Source organism: Arvicanthis niloticus, chromosome 1 (assembly GCF_011762505.2).
Source record: "Arvicanthis niloticus isolate mArvNil1 chromosome 1, mArvNil1.pat.X, whole genome shotgun sequence".
Lineage (NCBI taxonomy): Eukaryota > Metazoa > Chordata > Mammalia > Rodentia > Muridae > Arvicanthis > Arvicanthis niloticus.
This window is the reverse complement of record NC_047658.1, coordinates 104,707,469-104,735,204: the sequence shown is the minus strand read 5'-3', so window position 1 is coordinate 104,735,204 and position 27,736 is coordinate 104,707,469.

The window sequence follows — 27,736 nt, the reverse complement described above, 5'->3', positions numbered from 1 at the left end:
AGAGGCCAGATGAAGGCTTCTGGGTTCACAGGGAAACCCTGCAAGCAGGTGAATGATGTGCCTAAGTTGGATAATCGCCCCATTTTCATTTTACTTTTGGCTGAATAAGGTCAATTTCTGAGAGCTGCTTTCAGCTTTCTCTAGTTTGCTTGAGGTTAAAGGGTTCCCCCAGGACTGTTTGGACACTCCTCACCCCCTGGCAGGTTGTGTAACAGGTGATAGCAGGAACTCTTGACAGTGTATTAAAGGATTCCATAGAAGGTCTGGGTCCACTTTGGAATCCCAGGCAGGAAGGGGGTTTCTACAAGCCCCTGTGGCTGAGACTTGCACAGGTGAGATAGAAAGTGGAAATGTGGATGAATCAGAGAAGATGAAGATGAAGATGAGAATACCAAGGCCACGTGGTTCTCAGAAGCCCAGAGACAGTCTGCTTCTCTGGACATCCACTTTGTAAGACCCTGGCAAACTAGTTGCCTATCTTCCCAGCCTAGAAGGAGAAGCCAGGTCTTGTTAAGGGGGTGGGGGAGATTCTCTCCAAATCCAGACCTTACAGGTGTCTTTACTTCCATTGACATCTAGTCATGGCTTATTCAACTCCAGCACCTGTGTGGGGGCATGGTCAGCCTCAGAAACCTCTTAATCTCCATGTTGCTTGTGTCCTGCCATGAGCCTGAATATGCAAACAAGCCTGCATATTATTTTTCATTCTCCCTGGGCCCCACCCATTACACCAACACTGGATCCTCTGAGATTGGCAGGATCCCTGAGATTCTTCAGGCATCTCTGTCCTACCAGCTACGAGGCTCTGATGGCCATCTGCTACTGCTCGCCCGGCCCTGGGTCTTTAACTGGCCTGTTTTGTCTATTGAATCAGTTCTGCTTATTGCCTAACAGAGGTTAAATGAAAAGACACAGCAAGAAACCAGTCATCTCCAGCAAGCCCAGCAGAGAGACCTAATGAAACCAACTGTACAAATGCCTTGACCTTGATCTTCAGCCAGAATGGTAACAGATGAAGATTTGCTATTTCAGGTAACTTCTGTTCATGTACCTGATATTCAGTGGTATGAGAATTTGAGTTGTAGGGTTAATGGGTGTGAGGCTACTGTCAGAGGTTCTCTGGTATTTGTATCCAAATATAGTTGTGAGGCCATGAAAGGATGGCTTGGGTTTTGGTAGAAGCGCTGGCTAGAAATAGCCTAGAGACCCAACAGGTGTTCATGCTTGTGAGGGACAGACATCTATTTCGCTGTGCTCCCAGACTCCAGGCTCCTGACACATGGCGAAGATCTCCATTGACCCATGCTTTTTGGTCACATAGGGCAATGCAGCCCCTCCCAAAGAGGTCTGTGTCACCTAGCACAGGTAGAGGGCATGACTACAAGCCTCAGGCCCTAGAGAGTTTTCCATACTAATGAGTTACCTAAAGGCCAGAGAGCATAGCCAATTACCTATTCTTTTCCCAGTCCCTCCTCCCTCCCTATTTAAGTCAGGTCCGCCCTGACCCAAGTGGGGGTGCATCCAGATTCAACTACCATCCATCATGAAAATAAAGCCTGTAAAATCCACGGACTTCCACGTGTCTTTTGGGGGCCTGCTGCACTTTCCTGAGGACCTCTCTGTGTTCCAGCCACGGAGGCCCTCCTCTTCAAGCAAGCTAGTTGAGCCATGACCCTGCCAAGCGAGTACAGTACTTCCTGGGGCATGATTGGGGCTTCCCTCTTCCTCGTCGTTTCTTTCAGTGTGCGGGCGCACTCCCACAGTCTCTGTTCATCTGCGACCTCCCAGCAACATCTGGGAGCCCCAAATAGAGACCACCAGCCCGCCAGCTCCACCGCTTCTTTGCCCAGGTGCCTCGGTGTGCTCTGTCAAAGGCCTCTGCGAGTCCCCTCCCCCTCCGAACTTAAGACTGAGTTCTTTCTCCACCCGGGGCACCCCTGCAGCTTCTCACAGTCCAGCAACTGCCTGGTGCCACGCGGAACCAACTCAGTCAAATTCCTGTGCTTCTGCCACTCTGAGCCACAATTTCAGCTTACTAAACCATGACTGACACGCTGGGATCACAACCGCCCAACAAGATTCAAGAACCCACGCCCACATGCGAGCTAATCATTCCCTGCATATAGTGAGGCATATTATTCTTGCTTTTGCTTAAGCATGAGGTTACAGTTCTTGAATGAATGTTTCTTATTTCCTCTTTTGTCATCACAATGGAAGCCATTGTTGTAGAGTGTTAGGAGTTTTAGCTTGTCAGCCCCAGTATTTCCTCAATCAGGGAGAAATTGACAAGTTTCTGAACAGACGGAATTGCCAAGAGCATGACAGGAAGAGGGTCAAGGGAGGAGAGAAAAGTAGAGAAAAGGGAGAGAAAATGAGATCGAAAAGGAAGAGAAAAAGGAGGAGGAAGAAAAAGAGGAGGGTTCCACAGTTGGAAATCCAGGTAGGTCTGTGTAGTCACCTGAACAATGTACCCCAAGGTACCAGGTTCTAATCCCCATAGCCTATGTTATTTCATATGGAAAAATGATTAAATGGTGGATTTTGGAGAAAGAAGCCTGGTTTAGCTAGAAAAGCCTTAACTCTAGGTGTTCTTATAAAAAGGAAGGGTGAAAATCTGACCCATACTGGTAAGGTGGGACTATGACCAGTGACCGTGAAGGGAAGGACAACATGATGCAACCATAGGAGTCGGAAGAGGCCAGAAATGTTTTATCTCCTCTTGAAAGCCTTGTGAAGTTTGGCTGTGAGAACATTTCAACTCTAGCCCCAGGTAACTGCCTTGGCCTTTGGTACTCAAGAACTATGAGAAAATGATTTTGTGTTAATTTACACTACCCAGTTCATGTGCTGCAACAAACAAATAAAAGTCCCACAAAAGTCTTGAGACAGGATATAAGAATAAGTGTAGGGCCTGGTGGGAGATAGATCAAAGGTAAGGCTAAGGATGGGGGCAGCATAGTTATAGGTCCCAAAGGAGATGGTCACAGACAGTGTTGAGGACTAGAAACAGTGCAGGCACAGGAAATAGTGGAAAAATGAACACAAACTCCTAGGCCAGAAGTTAATGTGACTAAGGTGTCAAAGATGGCCCACGAAGCATCACAGACATAGGGCAGCAATGTGGGTCATGTTCAGAGCAGTGACAATCCACAAGGATTGGGGTTCTCCTGTCCCAGCAATCTGCAGGGACAGATCTTCACATTGATGTAGCCTGGATAAGATATGCCCCAACTTAAAGTTCACCACTATTCCTCTGCCCCTTCTCCTGAAGGGAAGTGGAGCTGAGAAATGTATTTGTAAATTGTAGTTACAAAATAAAGTGTCTGGTTCTGCAGAAATGGAAATGATGGAAGATCATAGGGTTGTTGCCAGGGAACTTTCCAAGGCATTGGTGGGAAAATGGGAGACTGGGACTTCAGCTTCACCACCTTTACAGCCTTTCTTCCTGGCACCTGGAGCTGCCTGAGAGTTGGTTCTAAATGAAGAATGAATGGACAGAAAAACTCTGAATCACTTGATGTACAGACAAAACATTTGCTCAATATTGGCTACCTGCCCTCTCATTTTTAGGCCATGGACAGAATCCACACAAGGCCATGTGAGGGCATCTGTTTGCAATCTGCCTGGCCATCATTAGTTGCCAATTATATGGATAATCTAAGCGGTCAGATTTGTTTAACTATTTCATTCATAAATATCCCAAAGTGGGAGACCATCAAGCACATCCACCATAGATATCACTGGTTGAGAACCGGCAAGACTTTCCCAAATGCAAGATGATGGTATTTGACCTAAGGTTGCATATCATGCTACAGATGATTAGCCTAATTAAAAGTGGATTGGCTTTGATTGTCCCATTAATTTCAAAGGGTCAAGATTCTTGGGCTCTTTTCTCTTACTCTTTTATTCCCAGCCCCATGGAGAGATTTTGAAATAGAACCAGTGTCATGCTTTAATGAAATAAGTCCATCTCCCTTTCTCTTTTCTTCTCTCTCGTTATTACACCTAGAATGATTACCTAATGAGTTTCTACTAGAGAATCCAATGCAACATATGCTGATGAACATTAGCTTTCTAAACATGTAGAAAGGGATTTTCCTGCGAATGGAGGTGACCAGGTCTTCAAGGTATGTGGTATAGAGCATCCCCAATAAAAATATCTGAGTATTCACCTGCTCACTGAACTCCAGCCAACTTCAGAGTTTCCTGTGAGATCTATATCAAAGGTCACAACTGATGCATCATTTGTCGACTTTTATGAACAGTACTTACCCTGAACCAAATGGAACTATATTATCAACAACATATTTCCTTAACACCTTTCAGAACAAGCAGGGAAAACTTGACCAGCAGCACTCCTGGTTCTGTAGTGTGTACAGGATGCAGCAAGATGTCCATGTATCTGCCACTATCAATATGGAAGAAGCACGGTATGGGAATAGGCATGTGGACATGCTTACATAGATTCACATAGACATACATATGCACATTCATGTATATATCCATGTGCTACACATGCACACACACATGCACTCGTGCATACATAGACAACATGCTTAGAATGTTGCAAGATTATCCTTTCCTCTGATACTCCTCACAAGATCTACAGTCCTGATTTTTGAGTTGCATCTTAAGTACTGGAAAAACCACATCAGATTGTTTAGGTTTCAAATCAACATTAGTTCAGGAAGACCACCACAGGAGTTCCAGGAACAAATGACATTTAGACACCTTAGGTCACCTAAGCCTTTAGCTCTCTATCATCCACAAAGAAGACCCAGTCATAAAGTATCTCCAAGGAGGCAGACAATACCCTGAGATCATGTGATCTGAAGAAAGAATGTTCTGTTTGAGGATCACTGTGTCTTGTGAATATAGAATAAAGATGAAACTGAGTGTCAAGGCAACCTCCTCCCAATGGTGACATTTTGGAACAGTTGTCTTGGGTGTCCAGGGGGATGGATTATGTAGACATATATGACAATATGTTGTCCCAGAGTACTCATTGTAGGTATCCATGGATGGGTGTCCCTAAAAGAGTCACTAGAATACAATACTTACATTCAGTCTTGGCAGAGTAGTGAGGGAGGCAGTGGGGAGCCAAGCTCAGTGCCTTGAGTCATTCTCTTTCTCACTACATGTCACCAGTGGTAGATGGAGCAAGGCTTCCAGGTCCTGGTGCACAGTAGAGTGAAGGCCAAGCCACTGTTAAAAAGATGTTGATGACTCTGAACACAGAAGTGTACCTTCTATTAGAACATCACAGTAGTGGATGATGACAGACCACTGGATTTTGGCAATATCTGTAGGGATAAAGTCTTGTCTCCCAGTATATCTTCCTATGGTCCTGCATACCTGTCCTTGTAGAGCCATATCTGATATCAACACAAAAATATTATTCTTAATGTAATCCTAATATATAATAGATTATTTGGAGACAATATGAGTGGCCTTGGCCCTTGAACACAGAGTCAGGTTGCCCTGAATGACATGTTCATCCATAAAAGCAGTTATGGGAGATTTTTTTATAACCTTAGAATAAAAAATAATAATAATCAATCAATGGGTTGACTAAATACATAGGTGGGAAACAGCAGGTAGGCAGATTATAATTGAGCAAGAAAACTTCTGCTGTAAGTTTCAAATTCTACCTTACAATGTTCTTAGTTTTGAAATGTATAGAAGCTAGATGTCTGCTAAACTAATATATTTCAAAAGTTTTACCTGGAGCCTGGAGAGACTGTTCAGGAGTTAAGAATACTTGCTGCTCTAGGACCTAAGTTTGGTTCCCTTCACCCATGTCACAAATGTTTCACAAATGGCTGTAAAAAAGGTGTTTCACAAATGACTGTAAATCCAGCTCCAAGGAATTTGTTACCCTCTTTTGGCCTCAGTGGGCATCTTCCAAACACACAGACACTTACACACACATACACACAAAAAGTGTTACCTAATAGTCACAAGGACATAAAGTCCCATACAGAGGCTGGAAGTAAATGGCAAGTAAAATGATTTTGGCTCATGGTCTGTAACATTCCATCTCTCTACCACCATGATGCTCTGGTCTGGAGTCTGCAGATCTTCAACACAACTGTGGTTTCCTCAGAGACTGTCTATTTACACGTTGTGTCTTTGGGTACTTTCCAGAGCTAGTAGGAAGGGCATGATACACCTGACTTCAAGAAAACATGACCCATGAACAATTAGAAGGCATACCTACTTCACACACCCAATTCATCCTGTTGGCCAATTAGGGAACTGGAAAGAGAAAACTCAAACTGGCTACACCCCAGCAATGCTCTAGTGTACTTGATAGCCCTGCCATCATGGATAGAGAGAAGGGAATAGACGAGGGAGATATGAAATGTGAAGTAGCAAGGGTGGATATAACCAAAGAGTATTTTATGTATTTATGGAAGCCTGTTGTGGAATTACCAGAGATTGGCGGGGCTGGGTGGGGGAAAGAAAGACAGAAGAAAACTCTGGTGGGCTCTGTAGACAAGTCTGCACTGAAGTCCCCTGTAGGGCTGAGGAGGATGAAAGTTTCTCAGCTTCAGCTTCAGCTTCAGCTTCAGCTCTGCCACCTCCAGTGAAGTTATACTCTCTCTGTGCTACTCAGGAGGATTTTGCAGTCACATCAGGATGTTGGGATGAAGGGAGGTTAAAATGGGGCATTCAACCCATGCAGGTGGCAGACAAGGCAGGGCTGGGAGGGAGATGCGTAGCACAGAATGCCAGCATCCAACTGAGGTGACCTCTCACACCAGCCAGCTAAGCTCTGACCTCAATAAACGATGAAAAGAAGGTCACAGTAAACCCAAGGCACATAAGGGGACTTGAAAAGAGCAGAGAAATGCTGGTGAAAAAAAAAAAAAAAAAGATTGTCTGAAGACAGCAGTGAAATGAACAAGATTCCAGCAAGTCCAGACTAGTGAAGAAAAAAAAAATAAGACATAATGATAATGGCCAGTGTCAGAGGGCATGGCACATGATCTGACAGGTAGAAAACAGGAGTCTACAGGCATCTCTTCATACCAGCCTGACAGCTTCTGTGAAATCAGCTGATGCTTTGAAAACACTAACCACCATGACCCAGTCAGTATGAAACAGATCCTTTTAATAGTTACACAGCTACTCAAGACATGGAATTCATAGTTTTAAAATCCTGCAGTATAAAATCTCTAGACCCAGATGGCTTCCCTGCAGAATTCTGTAAACATATAAAACAGGATTAACACCAGTTTTGTCAGACTCTTCTAGAAACTGCTTTCTGGAAGAAAGTAGAACTTCCCGGTTCCTTTCATGAAGCCACTATCACCCTGATGCCAAAACTTCAGGGGAGAAAAAAAAAAAAGCAGCCAAGAGGAAGCTGTGGGTGATCTCCCAGGGAGGAATGTTAAGTCAGTGATGAGAAAAATAATCCCACTATTACAAGCAGGGCTTCTGCTATGGATACAAACCTGTCTCAACATTCAAATCAATAACCATAATCCGGCAGATCAATGTAATAAAAACATTCACAAAATTCACGCCCATTAACAACAAACATCCTAGATAGAGAAAAAATGAGGTGAACTTCCTCAATCTGATGAACATGGGGCATGACTACAGTTCCTACTCAGTGATAAAGAACCCAGATCAGAAACAAAGTTTATTCAAGGTGACACAGGAAGTTCCAGACAGCACATAGAGTGACACTCTTACCAAGCAGTCAGAATTGAGTGAGGGATCGAGTCTTAGGAAAGTTATGTTCCCCTTCAAGCTCGAGAGTGCTTAATTAAGGTACAGGCTGAGACTATACCAGCTCATGTGCGTTAGGAATATAGAAAAATGAGCTCAGAACTCTAAGCCTCAGGTCCCCTAGTGTCATCCTATAGTCTTCTGCGAGCAAGGGCCTTACTAACCTATGCCTAAGTATCTTGTAGCTGCTTTGACAAGGGCCCTTCCAAAGGCCACTTGTTGGTAGAACAGAAGTTCATTACTGTTGAGAGCCGCACTAGCCCCACGTTCAGGCGCCAAAAAATGTTGGGACCTAAGCTCAAGTCCCTGTTCAGGCCTGGACTGCCCCACGTTTGGCTGCCACTGTATCCCAGTCCAAGCTGCCGCTCCGGTCCGCAGGTTGGGGTTCAGCAAGAGAGAGAGTGAGGACGGACTCGAAGAATGGAGACCAGACAGTGTGTTTCAATCCCGTTTATTCTTCAGGCTCTCTTCTTCTCTCCAAGTCCCAAGTCCTAGGTTCCTAGTCCCTAGTTCCTAGTCCCTAGTGCCTCCACGTTCCAAGTTACTTCTTCCAAGTTCTCTTCCAAGTGCCTGCTACCTAATGCCTAATTCCTACTCCAAGTTATACTCTCTGAAGTGTCTCCTAAAAGTGTCTCATTCTCTCCTAAGTGTCTCTGCCTTTTATATGTCTCACTTCTAAGCCATGCCTTTTGGTCACACCTTTAATCATGCCCTTAGGTCTTGTCTCTAAATTTGATCTCTACACTTCTAAGTCACTCTTAAGTTACACACCTTTAATCTCACACACCTTTAATCTCACGCACCCAAGGTATCTAAGCCAAGATTATCAGAGTGTGCTCAGCTGTTGTAGGCTATTGTAATCCAAGTCTCATGTCAGGGTATATGGCTCAAGATGGCTGCAAAGCTGATAGCCGCTTTCTGCTAAAAGTCGGCCCCCAACACATTACCTCACAGTTTTCAAGTTAGAAGTCCACAGTGGGACTGTCTGTCCTAAAATCAAAGTGGCAAGAGAAGAGCTTCTGGGGCTCAGCCTGTTCTTTGTCTTTCTATCCCTTTGCCCAGATTGCTTTTTCTATCTTTGGATTAGCAATGGTGGGCCAGCTACTCCCTGCACTGCATCACTCTGCTTCTTCTCCTTTGCCTTCAAATTACACCCAGCCAAAGGACAAACTAGGGTCACCTCCCCATCTTTATGTCAGCCAACCCAAAACTTTTCACGTGTGACATGAATTGCTTTCTCTGTCCAAAAGTGTCAGACCCTCTGCCAGATCAGAGAACAGTGCACTCCTAGGCCAGCTGTGAGCAGAAATCCTTTAAGGTCAGTGTAAGCATCATAGTTGCAACAGCAAAACCATAAGAGACCTGATCAGTAATGTGTCAAACCACTTACAAATGTCTTCTGAGTTCTATCAGCAAGGCTGCTAGCACTGTCCTTAGAGATAAACCCCTAGGTGACATGGGACATATTAACTGCATTGTTACTATATTACTTGTGGTAATAATCAGTGTGTTATCATTTATTATTCCTGTAGATCTCAGTACCATGCCTCTGCCCTACACACTGTGGTGACACCTCTGCAACTCCACGCTCCACCTTTATCCATCCTTGGGTCCACCACTCGTGCAAGATTTGTAAATTCAAAATGTCTGAAATTGTGGAATTGTTTCAGAATGCCTAAGGTAGAGCACCTGCACATGCCACACTCATGTCCCTTGATGTTAACAGCTGTGTGACCCAGCCCTCCCTAGAGAAGCAAGATCAGTGTGTACAAGCAGGAAATTATAAGGAGATGGCTCACACTCACAAGTCCCAAGCCTGGCAGTGGGTAGGTAGTCTGATGTCCACAGAGAGCTATGACCATAGCCTGGGTCCAGATTCAAGAAAGGGCATTTTCCAGTTCAGACAATGTTCAGCAGGAGGACATCTCTCTCATTCAATCCTGTGTTCTGTTTTAGCCTTTCAAAGATTATATGAAGCCGCTCTGTACTGAGAAACCATTATCTTGACTTCACAGACAGGCTCAATTGTCTGTGTCTCCCAGATACCCCTCACCTTTGGATTCACCCAGAGTAACCTTTGACCAGCTATAATCTGCCCATCCTGTGGCCAGGCTAAGTGACCTGTGGGAGTTAGATCCTTGCATCTCACATGTGGGGATACATGTAGCAAAACTAGGAAATTTACATTGATGCAGCACAATTAATGGAGATTAAGGCTTTTGGGGAGTTCTAGTTTTCTACAAATGGAGCTTTGTTTGTCTCTAAGTCTAGTCCAGGCCCCATAGTACATTTAGGCGTTATGGCCCCTGGCCTTGGTGCTGTGAATGCCCAATCAGTACTTTTGTTTGACACCAATGACTTTCAAGAGCACCCAGCTGGTGTTTGGACAGGGTGCTTCCATTCAACTTTTCTATCTTTCCAATAGACTGTTGCATGGTAGACAACAGAATCCCCTGTCTTGATGGATACAGTGTGGAGGTTTGAATGAGAATGGCCCCCCATAGGCTTGTATGTTTGAATAGTTGGTCTCCAATTGGTGTAACTATTTGGGAAAGATTAAAGGGTGTGGCCTTATTGGAAAAAGTGTGTCACTGGGAATGTGCTTTGAAGTTTTAAAAGCCCATGATATTTCTAGTTAGCACTCTCTCTGTCTCATCCTTGTAGATAAGGATGTACACATTCTACTACTGCAGTATGATACCTGCCTGTCTGCAGCCATGTTCTCTACCACGAGACTCATAAACTCTAACCCTCTGGATTCATGAGCTCCAAGTTAAATGCTGTCTTTTGTAAGTTACATTGGTCACAGTGTCTTTACAACAATAGAATAATGAGATAGGTACTAACTAGCTAACATCTACATGCTTATAAGAGGACATCTGACCTTGGTCACTCAAATGGAATGATGGTGTCAGGCTCTGGCATAGTGGGATTGCTGTGTTTTTGTCATCACAGCTTCTCCTGGAGAAGTAAATGACAGGTCCACACACTCCCTCGCCTCTAGGACATAGAAGCACCCTCAACTTGTAGGAGATCATCCCCTTATTCCACTAGAACACTTCTAACATGGGGACCCAGTGACCTCCTAAACATATTATAACTCTTATATTTTTGATTGTGAGCCTAGCCTTTAATGGCTGAGCCATTTCTTTAGCCCAATATTATAACTCAATATACAGGTTCCCTCCCAACAGTACTTTGGCAACACTGGAGTGGTCTCGTGCCAGACTAACAGAAGTAACTTGGCCCCACACACCATCCTTAGCTTTTTGAGACTCTTTCCTCATTATATTCCTTATTCTAGATCTATAGCAGTCTGCTCCTCTCCTGTGTAGACTTCTGGGAAATTCTACTGCAGGGATGATAGCAGGGTGCTACTGGCCTGACTAAGCTCCATGTAGACCCTGCTGTCAGAGCCCCACCCCCATGCCATGCACACACATTTTAAATCCCTGCCCCATGCTCATGGGCTCAGTCCAAGACCAGCAGTCCCTCCCATAAACTGGCCAGAGCTAAAGCTCAGCCCTCTGGAGCTCTTGCTCTGAGGCCCACCAGAAACAGCACATCCATGTCTGTGAGCCAAAGCACAGTGACTATTGTCTGGCAGCCATCCTGCAGCCACATCTTCACTCGGTATGATCAGCTAAAGATGCATCATCACTTCCTGGTGCTGAGGTCCTCCATGCTATGAGCACTTGGATGCCAGGCTGCAGCGGCACCCTTCCTGGCACACTTTTCATCAATGTAAATGTCACATAGTATGCAATAGACTGGGTGTGCGTGGCTTATCTCAGATGGTTTAAATGAATCTGTCATGGCCAGGGAAGCTGAGCAACCTGTGTATGTATGTATGTATGTATGTATGTATGTATGTATGTATTTGCAGCAGGAAATACACCCAGGGCCATGCTTTGGGATCCAAATGTGTGATTGTGAAAGAGACTTCATTCTTACATAAGAAATTGAGGCAGACTGTAAGAGGGACTGACATCTCCCCTACAGTAAGAAGGTAAAGATGGTAACCTCTACAGCCCGGGTCTTCCCAGAATGACAGACTGTTCCTAATGATACTAGGGGAGTCTGGATAGAGAGAAGCCCCCATGTCAAAAGAGACAGGATCATCTAACCAGGGCCCATGGCCTGCAGGCAGGCAGTGACAGTCACTATAGTAGCACAGGACACAGATAAAAAGAGATAAGGGCCATCCCTGTCCACACAGATACGGGACACCTGGACATTCTGAAATGGCAAGGACATCATTATCACTGGATTTCCAAGACCCCCAAATACAAAACAAAACAGAGTAATCAGAAACAGAGACTCTCCAAGAGTAGCAAGCAAGGTGTGTTAGCGAAGAAAAGGACAGAATAACAAGTGGACATAGGTTGGTCACCAGACAGGCACAGCCTTGGAAAACCAAGGCACATATAGAAGAGAAGCTGGGGTGTGTGAGCCCACTGATTTCCATCCACATGGAGTCCATAGCAGAACAAACTCTGCTGGAGATGGGGACAGTCAGGTAGCCAAGGACACCAAATGAGGCAACTTCTTAATATAAGAGACAGCTATTGGGGTATTTTACAGGCAAAAACTGAGAGTCACTGACATGACATGCATAACAAGATGGTCATCTACAGCGAAGGTTAGCTGCACAGAGCCATGGCATACCCACTGTACTTCTAGGGACCACAGGACAGATAGTGACTTCAGCAGGTAATGTCTCCAGGCAGGGGAGAACAAGGAGAAGATGGCAACTTCATTATAAGTAGGTCTGTAACCCAAGGACAGTGGACAGGACAGTGAAAGGACAGCACAGATGAGGTCACACAGCACAGCGAAAACTACTCAAATAAGTGAGGTGTCCTTAGATGCTGTTGAAGGACTTTTGACCTGTGACCCACAGGCTCTGATGTTCCAACACTGACTATATAGGTTTAGTTTAACCTGAACCCTGCCTTGGAAGTTGACCAATGAGAAATGTCTCCAGGGCAGTTTGTCTGGGCTTTCACCGTATCAACAAATAGTTAAAACAGCTCAAGAGAATCAAGCCAGAGGGTCACTGTACATGATTGAACAACTCATTTGCCTCCAAGTTGAAATCTCTCTCTCTCTCTCTCTGTCTCTCCCTCTCTCTTTCCCTCTCTCTCTCCTCTCTCTCTCTCATTATATATATATATATATATATATATATATATATATATATAAAAATATAAACATATAAACATATAAACATATATATAAAACATATATATAAAACATATATATATAACATATATATATATATATATATATATATATATATATAAACATGTTATATAAACATGGTGAAATGTTTCTATTTGTGGGCCTTCAAATACATAAGATGTTATTTACTTGCTAGTTAATGTTTAAACACATAGGAAACCTTTCTCCCCCTGAGCAAATCAAGGCCAGATCAGCAATCTAACAAAGGTCACAGTCTGTCACTTTGTTTAATTGGATCTGTCTTCAGTGTCCCACTGTCAATATGTCCAGGGCAGCAGAGGGCACTGGGCAGCTGAGAATTGATGGGGCAAGAGGCCAAGTCACAAGGCCTCAGCCTCAGACTCCTCAGGAGTCTATGTCATGCCCACTACTCTTCTATAGGGCTGTGATGTTAGGGTGACCTCTCCTAGAAGTGTGAGTACGTGTCAGGTCTCAGAGATTGGCAGCCTGTCCAGTGGTATTTCTTACACCCTTTGGGTTTTGATTCTTTTCTAGCCCCATAAAAGCTAATATCATCCCCCAAGCTGAAGAGTGTGTGAATGGCTAGGCAAATGCAGAGGAAGTTGTGCACACAGGTCAGTCCGGGCCCAGAGCTGCCGCCAGTGCTGGGCAAGCACAGCATCCTTATGGTCAGCCCTCTCCATCCTTTCCCTAATCTGTGGCTGGCCACCTGGGGCTAGAAAATAGTAAGGCCCTTTGAAAATGTAAATTGGGAAAATATGTTCACAATCCCCACTCTTTCGTGTTCAAATAGTCTTCTGTTCCAACCCTGAGAGAATCTCCTAACAGCGTGATAACTACAGGAGCCACAAAGAACAGAACATCAAAATTGCTCTTCCCTGGAGAAGCCAAGCACAAGATGACAAGCAGCCAGAATTCAAGACAATTAAAGTGCTTCTGAGGGGCCCTTCCTGGTGTCACAGGCTGCAGTTCAGAGAAGGTAGCTTTGTTGGAGCATCCTGAATCAATAGGCCTTGGGGATAATGCAATGCTCACATTAATGACACATTAATGAGGAAGCTGTGTAGATTTCAGTCAAGATAGGTCTGGCGTTTGCAACATGACATGGCATAATTGAATACCATGCTCGCCTTGTTAGACTGCACTAGGGGCCGGGTTGGTTCTCTCTCTCTCTCTCTCTCTCTCTCTCTCTCTCTCTCTCTCTCTCTCTCTCTCTCTGTGTGTGTGTGTGTGTGTGTGTGTGTTTGCACATATTTTGGAGGCCATAGGTCAGAGCCAATCTTTACTCTGTTTTATCAAACACGGTCTCACACTCAACCAGAAATCAGCCTTTTCAGCTAAGCTGGCTGAATAGCAAAAAACTCTAGGAATCTTTCTGTTTCTGCCTTTCCAGTGCTGGGATTGACAGATCTCTGCTCAGTGCCTGCCTTTTCACACCGGCATTGGGGATCTATACTCTGCCCATGTTAGTGAACAAGTACTTTACCAACCAATCTATCTCCCTGATCTGGACATTTCCCCATTCTTACTTTTTAGTCTTGTGTATACTATGGCACGCATGCGTAGGTAAGAGAAAAGCCTCAGACCTGGGGCCTCACCTTTCACACTGTTTGAGAGAAATTCTCTTATTATTATTTATTTCTCCATCTTTTTGTCATGACTAGATAAGCCTGGCAATCTGGCCTGCAAGTTTCTGAGGACTCTTTCATTTTCTTCTCTCATCTTGGCACAGTACGACTGGCATGGTAGACACATACACCATGTCTGGCTTTAAGTGAGCACCATGGAGTTGAATTCAGGCCCTCATGTTTGCGTAGCAAGTGATTTACCCACCCAACCATCTCCCCAACACCAACTATTCCCCATTGTTAAAGCACAGTTTACTTAATTCACTGTTGCCAAATTGCTTTCATAACTCATAACAAAACCCTATCTATCAGTGCCTGCCTTGGATTGCCACACAACTGGATGCCATTATGTCACTGATGTGGCCTGGCTGGGCTCAGCACATCTGGCCATTATCAGACAAGCAAATGATTTGTGGAAGAAGACTTTATGTGTAAGGGTCAGGATGATCAAAAGAGAATACTGTTGTGATGGAGAAAGCTTCCTGTCTGCTGCACGAAGAGGAACCTCCAACCACAAGAACTACGAGACTCTCCACAGTGCCAGAGTGATTGCCTCTCACAAGGGGAAGAACTTGGGGAATGGGCTGGATTGAGCCACTTCATCAGGTAATGATAGGAGACGGTCTTATGTGGAAGTTTTTCACATCCTCATGTGTAAAGCTTGGCCAAGGACAAGGGCTTCAGGGAGGACACAGGCTTGTGTGATGTGGAAAGAAAAATGTCTCTCTTACCCTTTAAGTTCACTGTGCAGGGCTTGCAAACTAAAGAAATGGAAGTTGTATTGACTAAAGAAAACATACATTTACACATGCATGTCATGTGAGTACAGGAATGTTCCTCTCTGACAGACTCAAAAGGGAACTTGAGCTCTATGGAAAGGTGGGAAGGCTTCTGCAATTACAAGAGGGCTTTGGAGGAGCATATGAGAGATAAAAAGCATGACTTCATCTCTACAGGTGTATCTCCAGCCCTCATCCTGGCTGTGAGTGTTCCTGTAGAGGAGGCCCATAGTAGGCTCCCCCCAGCAGCTCTCCCAGAGTCACAGCTATGGCAACTACATTTATTTCCCAGAAGCTCCTACTCACTAGATGGCCAGTAAATCTCCCAGGAGGCTTCTCTCCATATCTATTATGTCTGAAATCTCTTCAGACGAAATATTCGTTCCAATTCCGGGATCCTTAGACTTAACTTGACCAGGCTAGATCTGAACATTCATCGAGGTGTTTAATAAAAACAAGGGGTTTGTTTAAACAGCAAACAGCAAGGTGGATTCTTTGGGATGGGTCCCATCACAGCACTAAGGAATCAGGAAATGACAGGTCTTGAGTGATGAGCATCACTGATATTCAGGTACCCTTAGAAGTGGGTGTGGCCAGTGGGGCAACCATCCATCAATCTCAGAAATGCTCCAGAGTGTGGTAGACCCAAGGCCATTTCATCTTTACCTTTCAGGAGAAGCCTCTGAAGATGACATCATACTTTCTTCTGACCCTGGAGTCCTTGTTTGCCTCTTACTAAAGGAGCCCGCCCACATCACATCTGTTGACCACCTCTAAGGTAGGTGTCATAGTGAAGAGGAAGGAGCCCCTCAGAAACTGAATATCAATGGGGATGGTAGAATAAAATTTAAGAAAGCATTACAGGACTTTGTAGCTGGTTTCTGCTACTTTGTGAATTCTTCTTTTTCCCAACCTTTATCCCCACACCCCCCCACATCCCATCTTAGCCCCTAACCCTAGAAAGGAGAAAAACAAGAATAGAGGGGAGGGAACAGTTAGGAAAATCCCTAAATCTTATTTCTTTCCTTTTGTTCTTCTTTGACCATGGTACTAACAAATCACAAACAACCTGCCTAAATAAATAACAACCATCCACCCTGCCTCTCTGGGCCCTTGTATCTATGTACCCTCTGGAAAGTTCCCAGAATCCCAAACATTACACAACTGCAGACATTTTCTGCAGCTGGCAAAAGCAGCTTTTGCTAGAGCAGGAGACAAATCATAATCAGCTGCTACAGACTGTCCAAAGCAGCTCCGCATCCCCACATACCTGAGATTAAAACAAAAACACATTCTTATAATACTTCTGTGGTTTTTTTTAAAAAAGAACCTCAAATTCCAGAATTCTCAAAAATGTCACTAAAGGACTTCTGGGCACTGATTTTCCACAGGGATAAATATGTGTGACTAGGAGAAGCACAGACTGCAGGCTTTCCTTAGTAAGGTCTCCATGTAGAGGCTGTTAACCCTTGTTGTCCCTGGGAATATAAAATGGAGTCTGTTGACTTTCCCAGTGGGCCAACATTGGTGTGGGGAGATTCATGGAAGCACTCAGTCTTTCATCTGAGTCAGGATAGACTGTCTACTTTTTTTCTTACAGGCAAATGCCTCATGGGTGAATTCTAGGTCTTTCTACTGACTGTTCTCTGTCCAAGCCATATGGTCATTGATCTGTCTGGGAAAGACTCTGAGATACAGGGATTGGATACTTGGAGATAGTTCATGTAAGGAGGGAGCTACTGGGAAAGCAAATCCAGAAGCTTTGGGCAGCTGGCATTGGGCTGGGCAAGACTAGGATGAAGGAAGGTCTGGAGAATGAGACCAACAGCCAAATATAGAACAGGGTTTGAAAAGGAGAAAGCTATGCCAAGTTCAGTGGTGCTTACCCATCACAGAACAGCTGTATCTGCAGAGGGGTTGAAGGTCACAGTCCACCTGGGCTAGCCTAGCATCAGGGAACAGGATGTGGGAATAGAGAAGGAAGCCAGAGCCAAGGTGACTTAGAGAGTAGTCCTTCCACTGAGTATGTCCACAGTGAAATTGGCAGGCAACCCCTGTTCTTAGGACACTTGCAAACATGCTTTAGTTTCTTTCATGATAAACACCAAGACTAAAATCAACTTTGTGGAGGATAGGGTTAATTTCATTTTAAAATCTCCATCACAAAGGAAAATCTGAACAAGAACCTGGAGGCATGAACTGAAGTAGAGGTCATGGTGGCTTTCGGCTCACTGGCTGGCTCTCAAAGCACACTCAGCCTTCTCTTTTATATAACCCAGAACCACCTACCAAAGGGTGATACCACCCACAGTGGAACATTCCCTCATCAATCTTAAATAAAGAAAATGAGAAAACGTCCTACAGTGTCACCCATTCAACAGGCAAGACAAGCTAATGGAAGCATCTTAGTTAAGGTTCCCTCTACCTGAATGACTCTAGCTTGTGTCAAATTGTCAAAGAAAACTAACCAGTATACAGTGTATTCTTTATGGATGTCAAAACCTGCTTTGTTCCCTGGCATCACATGGCACTACTGCTTATAGCAGGCTGACATGACTTCCTTGAAGGCCTTTAAACAGATCTGAAGTTGGTAATTTCTGGTTAGTGATCCCAACTCTCTGGAGAGATGCCTTAAGTAGAAGAAGCAAAGGGGCAGAGTTCAAGTGTATCACTTTGGGGTCCAGAGGGCATAGCAACCCTAACTTTAATTTTCCATATTAGAATTTTTCCACCTTCTGCTTCATTGGATGGGCAGGCAGGCATGCCCCCTGGGGATTGGCAGTGGTGAGGGGAAGTGCCAGCTCATCATTCTGTCAAGTTGCATTCAGATCAGAGAGTTGCAGAACCAGCTTTCTCTCCTATGCCTGGTCCCATGGGTGGCTTCATCATTTATGGCTTGACAGTTTAGTTTTTGATTACAAGTTTTAGACTAGATATCAGTGAAGAATAAAGATTGAATGATTGGAACAAAATATGAACAACTTTTATCTCCTCCAAGCACAAACAAGTTGATTGGGGAAGTTTTCTGTTGTACGTCTCAGGAGCAATCACTCTGGGAATTAGGGGTTTCAGCTTTGCTTCTCAAAGCTGAGGGGCTGGTAGGAGGGCCAAGTGTGAGACAGCCCTAAAGCTGGGCTCTTAAATTGCACATCTCACTATGAGTTCTGGCTCTGAGGCAAGAAGGGCAAGAAAGAGGTCTGCTCTTCCAGAGCCTCTGTGGTCATAGGAGGAGGAAAGCAGGGACAAGGGGGAAGAGAAGCTTCCTCATCTCCTGGGAAAAATAGGATTGAAACTGATGTGGAGAGAGATGCAAGCATGAAATTACCCCCACCCAAGGGCAGAAAGAGTGGAACACAGGACCACACAGCAAGACAGCAACACAGGCACTGTGGTAGCAAGCACGGCCCTGCCTTTGTCAAGGACCACAGGGTCAGAGTAACCTTCTGTTCCTCAGCCAGAGAGAGATGCTCACAAAAGGCAGGAGACAAGGGCAGGTCTCTGAGGAAAAGTACCCATGAGTCTAATCAGGTGGTTCCAAGGCTGGGAGGGCATAGCGGATGTCACTGACGCCATACCTGCCAGCCATCTCTGTCCCAGGTTGGATGGGAGAGCACAGTCTTTGAATGTCCACACCTAGACTGCCCATGAGTTAAGTACTGGAAAGCTGGATGTGACTGTAGCTCATGGACCATTTCAAGCTCCACAAGGAAATTATCATTATTGAGGTCTTAAGGGATCCTTCCTGGCTTCTGTCCCAGTTTCCTTGCACTTTGAACTCTCCAGATCAGAATACCTGCATCACCAGCCAGCACCCTTGGTTCTTCACTGATCCCCAAAGGGCCCTTGCTCCCTAGAAGATCACACTTAAAAGCACAGCATTGTGCATTTTGTTCCTAAGTTGGTCCAAATTTTTCACTTTCCTACCCAGTCTAATCCTCCTGATGGATCTGGCCAATGCTGATTTTAGCTGTGAAAAAAGAGTCGGGGAGTTGGGGGGTGGTCAACATTACCACCTGTGATACTCTCAATAGGTCTGTTTCACAGATCCTCCATGTCTGACGCATGTGTCTTCAGGGTTGGGTCTGAATCTAGTCTTCTATGATGATGTGGCTTCTGGGGTAGCAAGAAGCAGGTGTGTTCTACTGCTTTCCCCACATTTTAAAAAAAGTTCTTTGAATATGTTCTGATGTATGCATAGGTCCTTCTCTGCCTTTGAGTTTGGGTGGTCTGATGAGGGACAAGGAGCCCAACAGGGCTCTGGGTCCAGCAGCCTAGGCTTGGAGGAGATTCTAGTTCCTGTCAGTCTTCCCCCTCAGTGAGTTTAGGAGACACCTTTACTTGCTTCATGAGGCTCCAGCAGGAACATAAGACTGACAGTGTAACTAGCGTTCCCTGATGAGGCAGGGTCCTTTAGAGTAATTTTGTGGGGCTGTGCGAGTGAGTGCGAGATAGATGAGGATGCATTCCCAGTAAATGCAGAGTCAACACATTAAAATCTGTACACTGTGGGTGCTGAGATGGGGCAGGCAGGCTAAGAAGAGGAAGCGTAAGGAAACAAGTCAGTTTTGAGGGCGGGTTAAGCTAAGAACATGGGTTTACATTCTCTCCACTCAGCCCAGGAATCCTCTTTGCTCATTCAGAGACTGGAGAAGCCTCAAGCATCTCCCAAAGCAGACTGCTTTCTTATTAAGCACTAAGGTGCCTGCCTTATTAAGCACCAAGGCCTCAGTATCTTACAGGAATCTTGGCAGTTCTCGGTACTCATGATGCTTCCTCATTCTTAGAGATGAATTGGGAAGTGAGTCATAGAAATACAACTCAGAAAGTAAGGTGGGGATGGACACGCACAGCTAACATGTGGATACCTGGAAAACACAAAAAGAGACTAGGGGCAGTGTAGCAGCCAACCTGCAGTGTGAGCTGCAGTCTCAGCCCTGTCACCATAAGGATGGCATGGTCTCTGGGGACCTCTTGCCTCTGTCTCAGCTAACCATGGCGTGTCCCTCAGTGCTAGTGTTCTGTGGCACCTTAGACCTGGCAGGTACAAACCAAAGCATTATGGCAGCTATGGACTGGATTCTGTAAGAAAGTAGCTACTTCCTTGTTCTATGGCCCCCTGCTTGGGCGTGATACTGGGTAGTCACGAAGGTAAATATGGTTAGCCAAGGAAAGCTGCAGCTGTGCCCCACTAGCTGTGTCTCCTGACAGTCCAGTCCCACATGTCACTTTGTGGTTAAACACTCTTGAAGCTGTAATCAAACTTTCCCACTATATCAGAAACTAAGGCATCAGGGAATTCTCTCAGACATGGATACTTAACAAAGGGTCTCCATTTTCAAAAGACCTCGATTTCATTATATCACTGAAGTATCATTTTAATCTCCTATTTTTGTAGGCTTTTCTAGAGGATCATTCAAAGAAATACCCTAAAAGGAATATTGACTCTACCATGATAAAGGGAAGTGGGTCACTTTATCTTATAAATATGACTACCTACTACACACACACACACACACACACACACACACACACACACAATCTCTAAACACATAAACCATAAGACTGCTCCTCCCTTTGAAGTAGCCCACTCCAGCCTCTCTTTGGAGTGTTTGCTTTGCTGAATAAACTATTTAAACTGTTCATGACTCTTGACTAAATTATGTTTTTCAGTGGGACAGAACTGAGAGACACTCCCACCTTCCATAACAGGTTAATAACAAGGTTTCACACTGTCAAGAGATAAGAGGGAGGAAGAAGAGAGGTCACAAGTTGTGTCCCTTGCCCTTCCTGCCTGCCTGTGATCCTGCAATGAACCTGTGGCTGTGACCCTATTGGGAAGCACCTTTGTTCTCAGTTGAGATTCTATGTGTTGTCCTCTCTTTCTTCTCAGGTTTACAGATGTAAAAGACTTGGTACAGTTTCTATACCTGAGAATGGTACTATTCTCTGGCTCAGGAGGTTTCTGCACCCTGTGATTAACCCTTGGCTGTCTCTCTGAGGCCACATTCTCTTTCCTGCTGTGTTTCTGGCTGACATAGTATCCAGCTAGCAACTGCCCCTCTAGCTTTGCCTGACTCTGCTTTTTGCATTCTCTCTCTCTCTCTCTCTCTCTCTCTCTCTCTCTCTCTCTCTGTCTCTCTCTCATTTATTTTTATTTTCTTTTTCACTTTCTGAGATTATAATTCAATTATAACATTTATACCTTTCTTTCCCTCTCTTATACCCCCTACCTGTTCTCCTTCTAATTCATAGCCTCTCTTTTATTTCATTGCTATTGCATGTATATGTGTATATGCACATATATTCCTAAACATAACCTGTTCAGTCTGTATAATGTTACTTGCGTGTATGTTTTCAGAGCTCATCCTTTGGCACTGGACAACGAATTGGTGTGCTTTTCTGTGGGGAACATCACCTCTCCTGATCCCAGCTTTCCTAAGTTGCCTGCAGTTCTTTGTGTTGAGTTGAGGCCTGTGGGCTTCTCCCCATCTAGTTTGGCAGGTTCATTCATGTCATTCTTGTTCAGCTCACATTTGAGCTGAATGTTGGTAAGACTTAATAGAGTTCTTTTTTAAATAGTGCACAGAATACAGCATATCCACCACTCATCACCACCTCAGCAATTCATTTGCCTCCTACAGCAGTGGGGTTGCTGTTCATGGTACTGAAGCTCCCCTCAATCTTGGGTCAGAAATAGTTTAGAAGAGTATCCCTGTGCCTTTGTTACTTCACATGCGTGAATGACCTATTATGATGCTGCCTCCACCTCCTGTCTGCTAGGCACTGTTTTCATGTCTGTCCAACTTGAAAAGGTAGGATTTTGCATAGACAGGAATGCCTCCCAAATGTACATCAAACTCTCTGCTTCTTGGAATCATAAATGTAGATCCTGAGAAGGGGAGACACACACACACACACACACACACACACACTTGCCCCACTTCTTCTGTCTCCTTAGGGATCTTAAATTGCATAAACAAATACACCAGACTCCAAGGAGCCATTTCCTCCCCACTAGAAGCCCACAATCTGCAAACTCATCCAGGACACAGAGGTATCTTGATAATACAGGGAAGAGCTCCCACCTACCCAAGTCTCATTAACGTTAGAGTGGCTTGCTAATTACACCACTTTCCCAGACGTCTCTGCAAATTGCTCAAGCCTCCCTTAGAAAGAAATCTTGTGCCATTTAGTTGGAGCGATGATATTCTTATGAATAAAATAATTATAAATATATGCAAATGAAATATAATAATCCATTAACAAAAATCACACCCTTGTCTCTCTCCACTCTATGTGTGAAATGCTGAGTGTTGTGATGCCATCAGAGACATCACTAGTTATCACTAAAAACCCACAGAAGGGATACTGAGCATCTGGGCCAGGCTTCCATCATCACGCAAGCATTACAACATTCAATTTTCTACAAGCCAAGAAAGATTCAGGCTTCAGGTTCAAATTTGGGAAAATAAAGCTCTATCTAAAATCAGACGCTAACTTGGTGGTCTACTTCATCCTCAGGGACAGCTATACAGTAGGGTGTGAGAAATAAAAAGGACACAGAATTTTGGACAGCAGCACACAGTTCAGCAGTGGCAGGAATCTGAAATACAAGTTATTTGACCATCCCCCAAGGATGTGCTGTGACCAAGCAATAAGGCAAATGTTATCGTGATGGGCTATACCACGAGAGATCCAAAGCTGTAGAATGCACGCTAGCACCTTCATTTGCAGGAGGACAGGAGTTGGGTGGGTGCCTTTACACATGGCTACAAATGAAAGTTCTAGAAGGGCAGGCAGGCATGTGGAAAGTTTGGAACAAACTTTCCAGGGCTTCCAGGAAGAGTGAGGCTGGTTGTAGAAGAACATACTATTTTTTGCCAGAGCCATGTAGAATTTCTTTTTGAATCAGGGTTTCTATGCATACTGCAGAAACCATGGGTTCCGTGGGGATAGTGCCAGTATGGACCAGTCCCAGCTTCCCCAAACCCATCTAGATCCTAACCCTCTCTATGATCCCTGCATCATGTCTGCTCCTCTGGGGTATTGCCTGCCTCTCTGCTTGACACTGCCATACTCTACAGTCTGTATTGTTTCCCAGGGATGGGACAAAATTCCTGACAAGAGTAACTTGAGGAAGGAGGAATTCATTTTTCACAACAGTTTGGAGGTGGAGAACTATGAAGATGGGAGTGTGAAGCAACTAGTCAAGTTTTGTCCACAATCAAGACACAGAGAGAAATCAGTGCTGCCTCTCAGCTTGCTTTCTGCTCTGAAACAGTCTCCTCTGAAGTCTGACCCTAGCCCAGAAAGTAGTGTTGCCCACATTTAGTTTGAGTCTTCATTCCTAGTTAAACCATTCTGGAAACACCCTCACATACACCCTCAGAGATGTGCTTATAAATCCTATCAAGCTAAGATTAACCATTATAGTTTCCCCTGGCTCCTTCATCACTACTACACGCACACTTAAATCAGACTCTGCTCCTGGCCAGAAGCATGAACTCCCATCATCCAGCTGCAGTCACTCTCTCCAGCACTGGCTCTTCAACCTTTGCTATGACCACAGCCTCTCGTGCTCTTACTCTCAAAGCTTCACTTCTCCTATCCTGGGATTGTTTGTTTGTTTGTTTGTTTGTTTTCTACAATCTTTTCTGTGCATACCCTCACCATCCCTGGTCTTTGTTATGCTATTCAGATGTATTTCAAAACAGTTTAGATCAAGATCTCTGCTCACTTCATGCTGATTACCTGTAAAATGTATAAAACAGCAGCAGCTGGTTCTGTGAACCTAAGCTTTCTATTATCCATGCTTCCCCTATGCTGTCAGAAATCTAGACTGTTTTCTATTCTGCATGTTTATCCCGTCCTCCTGATAATTACTGAAACTCCTCCTACCTTCTGAAGATTCTAGCAACACCTTTCTCATGACACCCAGCTCTCCATTAATCAAGAAACTAGAAGCAACAGAGGTAGAATGTCCACTCTCTCCACACAGCATCTGTCCAATGTGTTTCCATGATTTTAATCTTTTCTATCTGTCCCAACCCAAGCTGTCTCATCCACTCAAGGCCACAGCTACATCCCTTCTTCCTCCCTTTCCCTCTAGCACTGTCAGACTCCCCTCCTCGATGCTTCTGCAGATGGCACACAGTATATAATTGTTTTTCCCTTTGTGGGTAGAGGAGAACACTTCCCAACCCTTCTTGCATCTACTCTCCATCTCCCTCCTTCTCAATCCTATACAGCTCTCCAAAAGTTAAATTTTCCCTAGTTTGCCTTTCTGTTGGAGGTTTGGCTGTGATCCGGTATTCACCCCAATGCAATAGAAAGAAAAACAATGGTAGAATATGCTTGAGAACTCCATATCACCCTGATGCCTAAACTCCAAACCAAAAGACCAATAACTCTACATGCAAAATCATCATGTGGGTTTCTGGCCACCAAAATCCCAGTTATATCTCTTTAATCATCATTAGATTTAATGATTGTAGACCAAGCGTCCCCCTCTTGGGTTTTCTAACTTGACTTCTGATGTCATCTCTTCCTATAGAGCCCTTAGACTGAAGCAGTGAATGAATGAATCTAACCCTGAATCTCTGGTTTCATCAACCCCTGCCTTCCCATCTTACCTGGAATGAGTGCCAAGTGCCCCACCTCCACAACCCAGGGCTACTGGGTTCAACAACTCAGCTTCCACCTGCTTCTAAAATGATGTCTCACACTTGCATACCACTAGACAGAATATCACAGCTGCTATCAGCCTTTTCTTTAAAACCTAAAACAGACCAAATCCATGTCAACCCAGCTTCTGCAGGCCTATGGAGCTCTATTTGGAAGGCTTTCCACCCACTAGCCCCAGGTGTCCTCTATCTTAGTCTTCTATCTGAATTCAATCACCCCTCTTCAAGAGATCTCATTGACTCCATGATGAGTACTTATCCTCCATCACTACCTGCCCTGGAGTTTCTTTAACAATTCATGGTATGTACCTGACCGTCATTACTCATCCTGAATCCTGTTTGACTATTTATGGGGGGTGGGGACCCATTGCCAACAGTGCCCATCCTGAAGCTTGTTTAACTACCCACTGTGTCACCACTAGTAAGGTCCGGCTTATTTCTCCATCCTCAAGAGACAACAATATCTATGGGGGGGGGGCATAGTTATTGTGCATCCTCTGCTCACCAACACCTCAACAGTATTCAAAACAGCATGCCCAAGGTAAGCCCACTTGGAGGAAATGGGACTCTAGGGCACATTTTTGTCTTTCTCTAGGTATCCTTTTCTCTGCTCCAGTGTTTCATAAGATCATCTTTTCATTCTCAAAACTTCCATGCAAGAGGACCCATTACTGTTCAACTATATCAGTGAGAATATGGAACCCACAAAAAGCATGGGACATGTCCATATCCCAGAAATAAGTTGGTGGCAACATCATTACAGCATCCCAGTTCTAATGAGCTGTCACTCAAGCAGGCTTATATTTCACCTGAAATGAGGGAAGCAAGTATCTGTTCCTACCTTTGATTCCTTTTCCTCCCTGAAGCCTCAAAACCAGAGACGGCAGCTCAACAATGCAGTTGCCAACCTGGAACAAAGCACAATATGCCAAGGAAAATAATTTCAATTTATGTCCAAATGGTTTAAAGCTTGGCTGCCAGGTCTTATGCCATACTGATCAAAGGACTGCAAGTACATGTTATTCTAAAAAGTAGTATCTCCATTTCAAAATTCAGGGCTTAAAAGTGTACCTTAAAATTCTTTCTCAATACTGTGTGGCTTCATGGATGGGGCACTGGGAAATCAATGTTGTCTTGCTCACTGTGACCTAGAAACACAGTTGCACAAAGCTCTCCTCCACTTCCTTGAGCCTCGTGCAATTATTTCCCCAGGAAAATGTGTTTTGACAGCTTGAAGAGCTGTACTATATTTTATCATGCTAATCAAATAATGCCTTGCAGATAGCAATGGTGTCTCAATATTTTAATCCTACTCTCAGACTGTTGTAAACTCGTTCCACGGAGAACTCGCTGTCAGTTGACACCACTGTATCTGAAGAACCAGGCAATCATATGGAAGGTGTGCGCACTCCTCTTTCTCCTCCTCGGTAGTTTGCATGTGTCATCAGATCCCTGATACAGAAGCAGATCTGCTCAGCACCCCCTGGAGCCATAATCTCTCTCATGCATTTCTGCTTCTCTCCAAAGTGTGTCTGGCAGTGTCCCAGCATACAAGGCTTGCTGCCATCTTATAAGAAGGGAGCACTGTGCCTTCTCCCGATACCTGAGGGGGTTTAGGTCAGAATGGCTCACTGAACTGATTCCACACGGTAGCCTATCAGACATGTCACCCTGGTTTCAAGTTTTGAGAGTGGATCTGCAAGGCTTGCCAGGGACAACTGTGTTTCCAGGTACTGAGCGTGTTGAAAAGGTCATTGAGGGTTGACAGCTCCTCATCCTAAGTGGGTGTGCTCTGCCTGGTCAGTGCCCTCACTCCTTCTCTGCCTTCTGAGGTCCTTTCTTCCCTGAAGAGACACATTAGGTTAAGTGCACTCAGGTGACAGTCAGTGGTTTGAAAAGGACAAGTCAACACAAATTTCCTTCTAACCCATTTTTCTTGTTCCTATCAGAGAAAGAAAGGAAAAAAAAAAAAAAACAAAAAAAAAAAAACAGGTCCTTCAGGAAGGACAGTGAAGGATAGTGACTGCACTCCCACAGGCCTGCAGCTGTTAGCCAGGATATAGTCTTTGATGGTGAAGGACTATAATAAGTTCTTATTATTTGCCTCTCCCAAAGCTTCCCACTCTTCCTCCGCACCATCCTTCTGTAAGAAGACAACTATTTTCTCTTAAGGTGTGCTCAACCTTGATTGCCAAGGACTTGCGATTTCAGTTCCTAATTACTAAATTAATTACTTCTCAATACAGCCGCTTGTTGCCTCAACAGATAAGCTCTGCTGTTTTAAATAAGGGACTGGTGTGAGTACATTTCAGCACTTGTGAGAGCTCCCTTTCTGGCACTCTTCTGGAACTGACTGGTTTTTGAACCGGAGGCAGAAGTCTAGTGAGAACACCACTGTATTTACTTTATTCAACCTTTTTCTGCAGCCCCACTGTGCTATCCCTCTTTTTTTTAAGTGTGTGTGTGTGTGTATTTTTGGGTTACAGGTAATTTTAAACCACCCAACATGGTGCTGGGAATTGATCTCTGCAAGAACTTATTCATGAGCTGCGAGGACACTTAGCAGAACTCTGCAAGAAAATGATCATAGCCACTAAGGAGCTGCATCTCCAGCTCCTGATAATTTTTTAAAAATTCTATTGTCTAGCATGGACTGAATAGCCCCAACTCATTAAATTTGTTTAGAACTCAGTGATTTGCC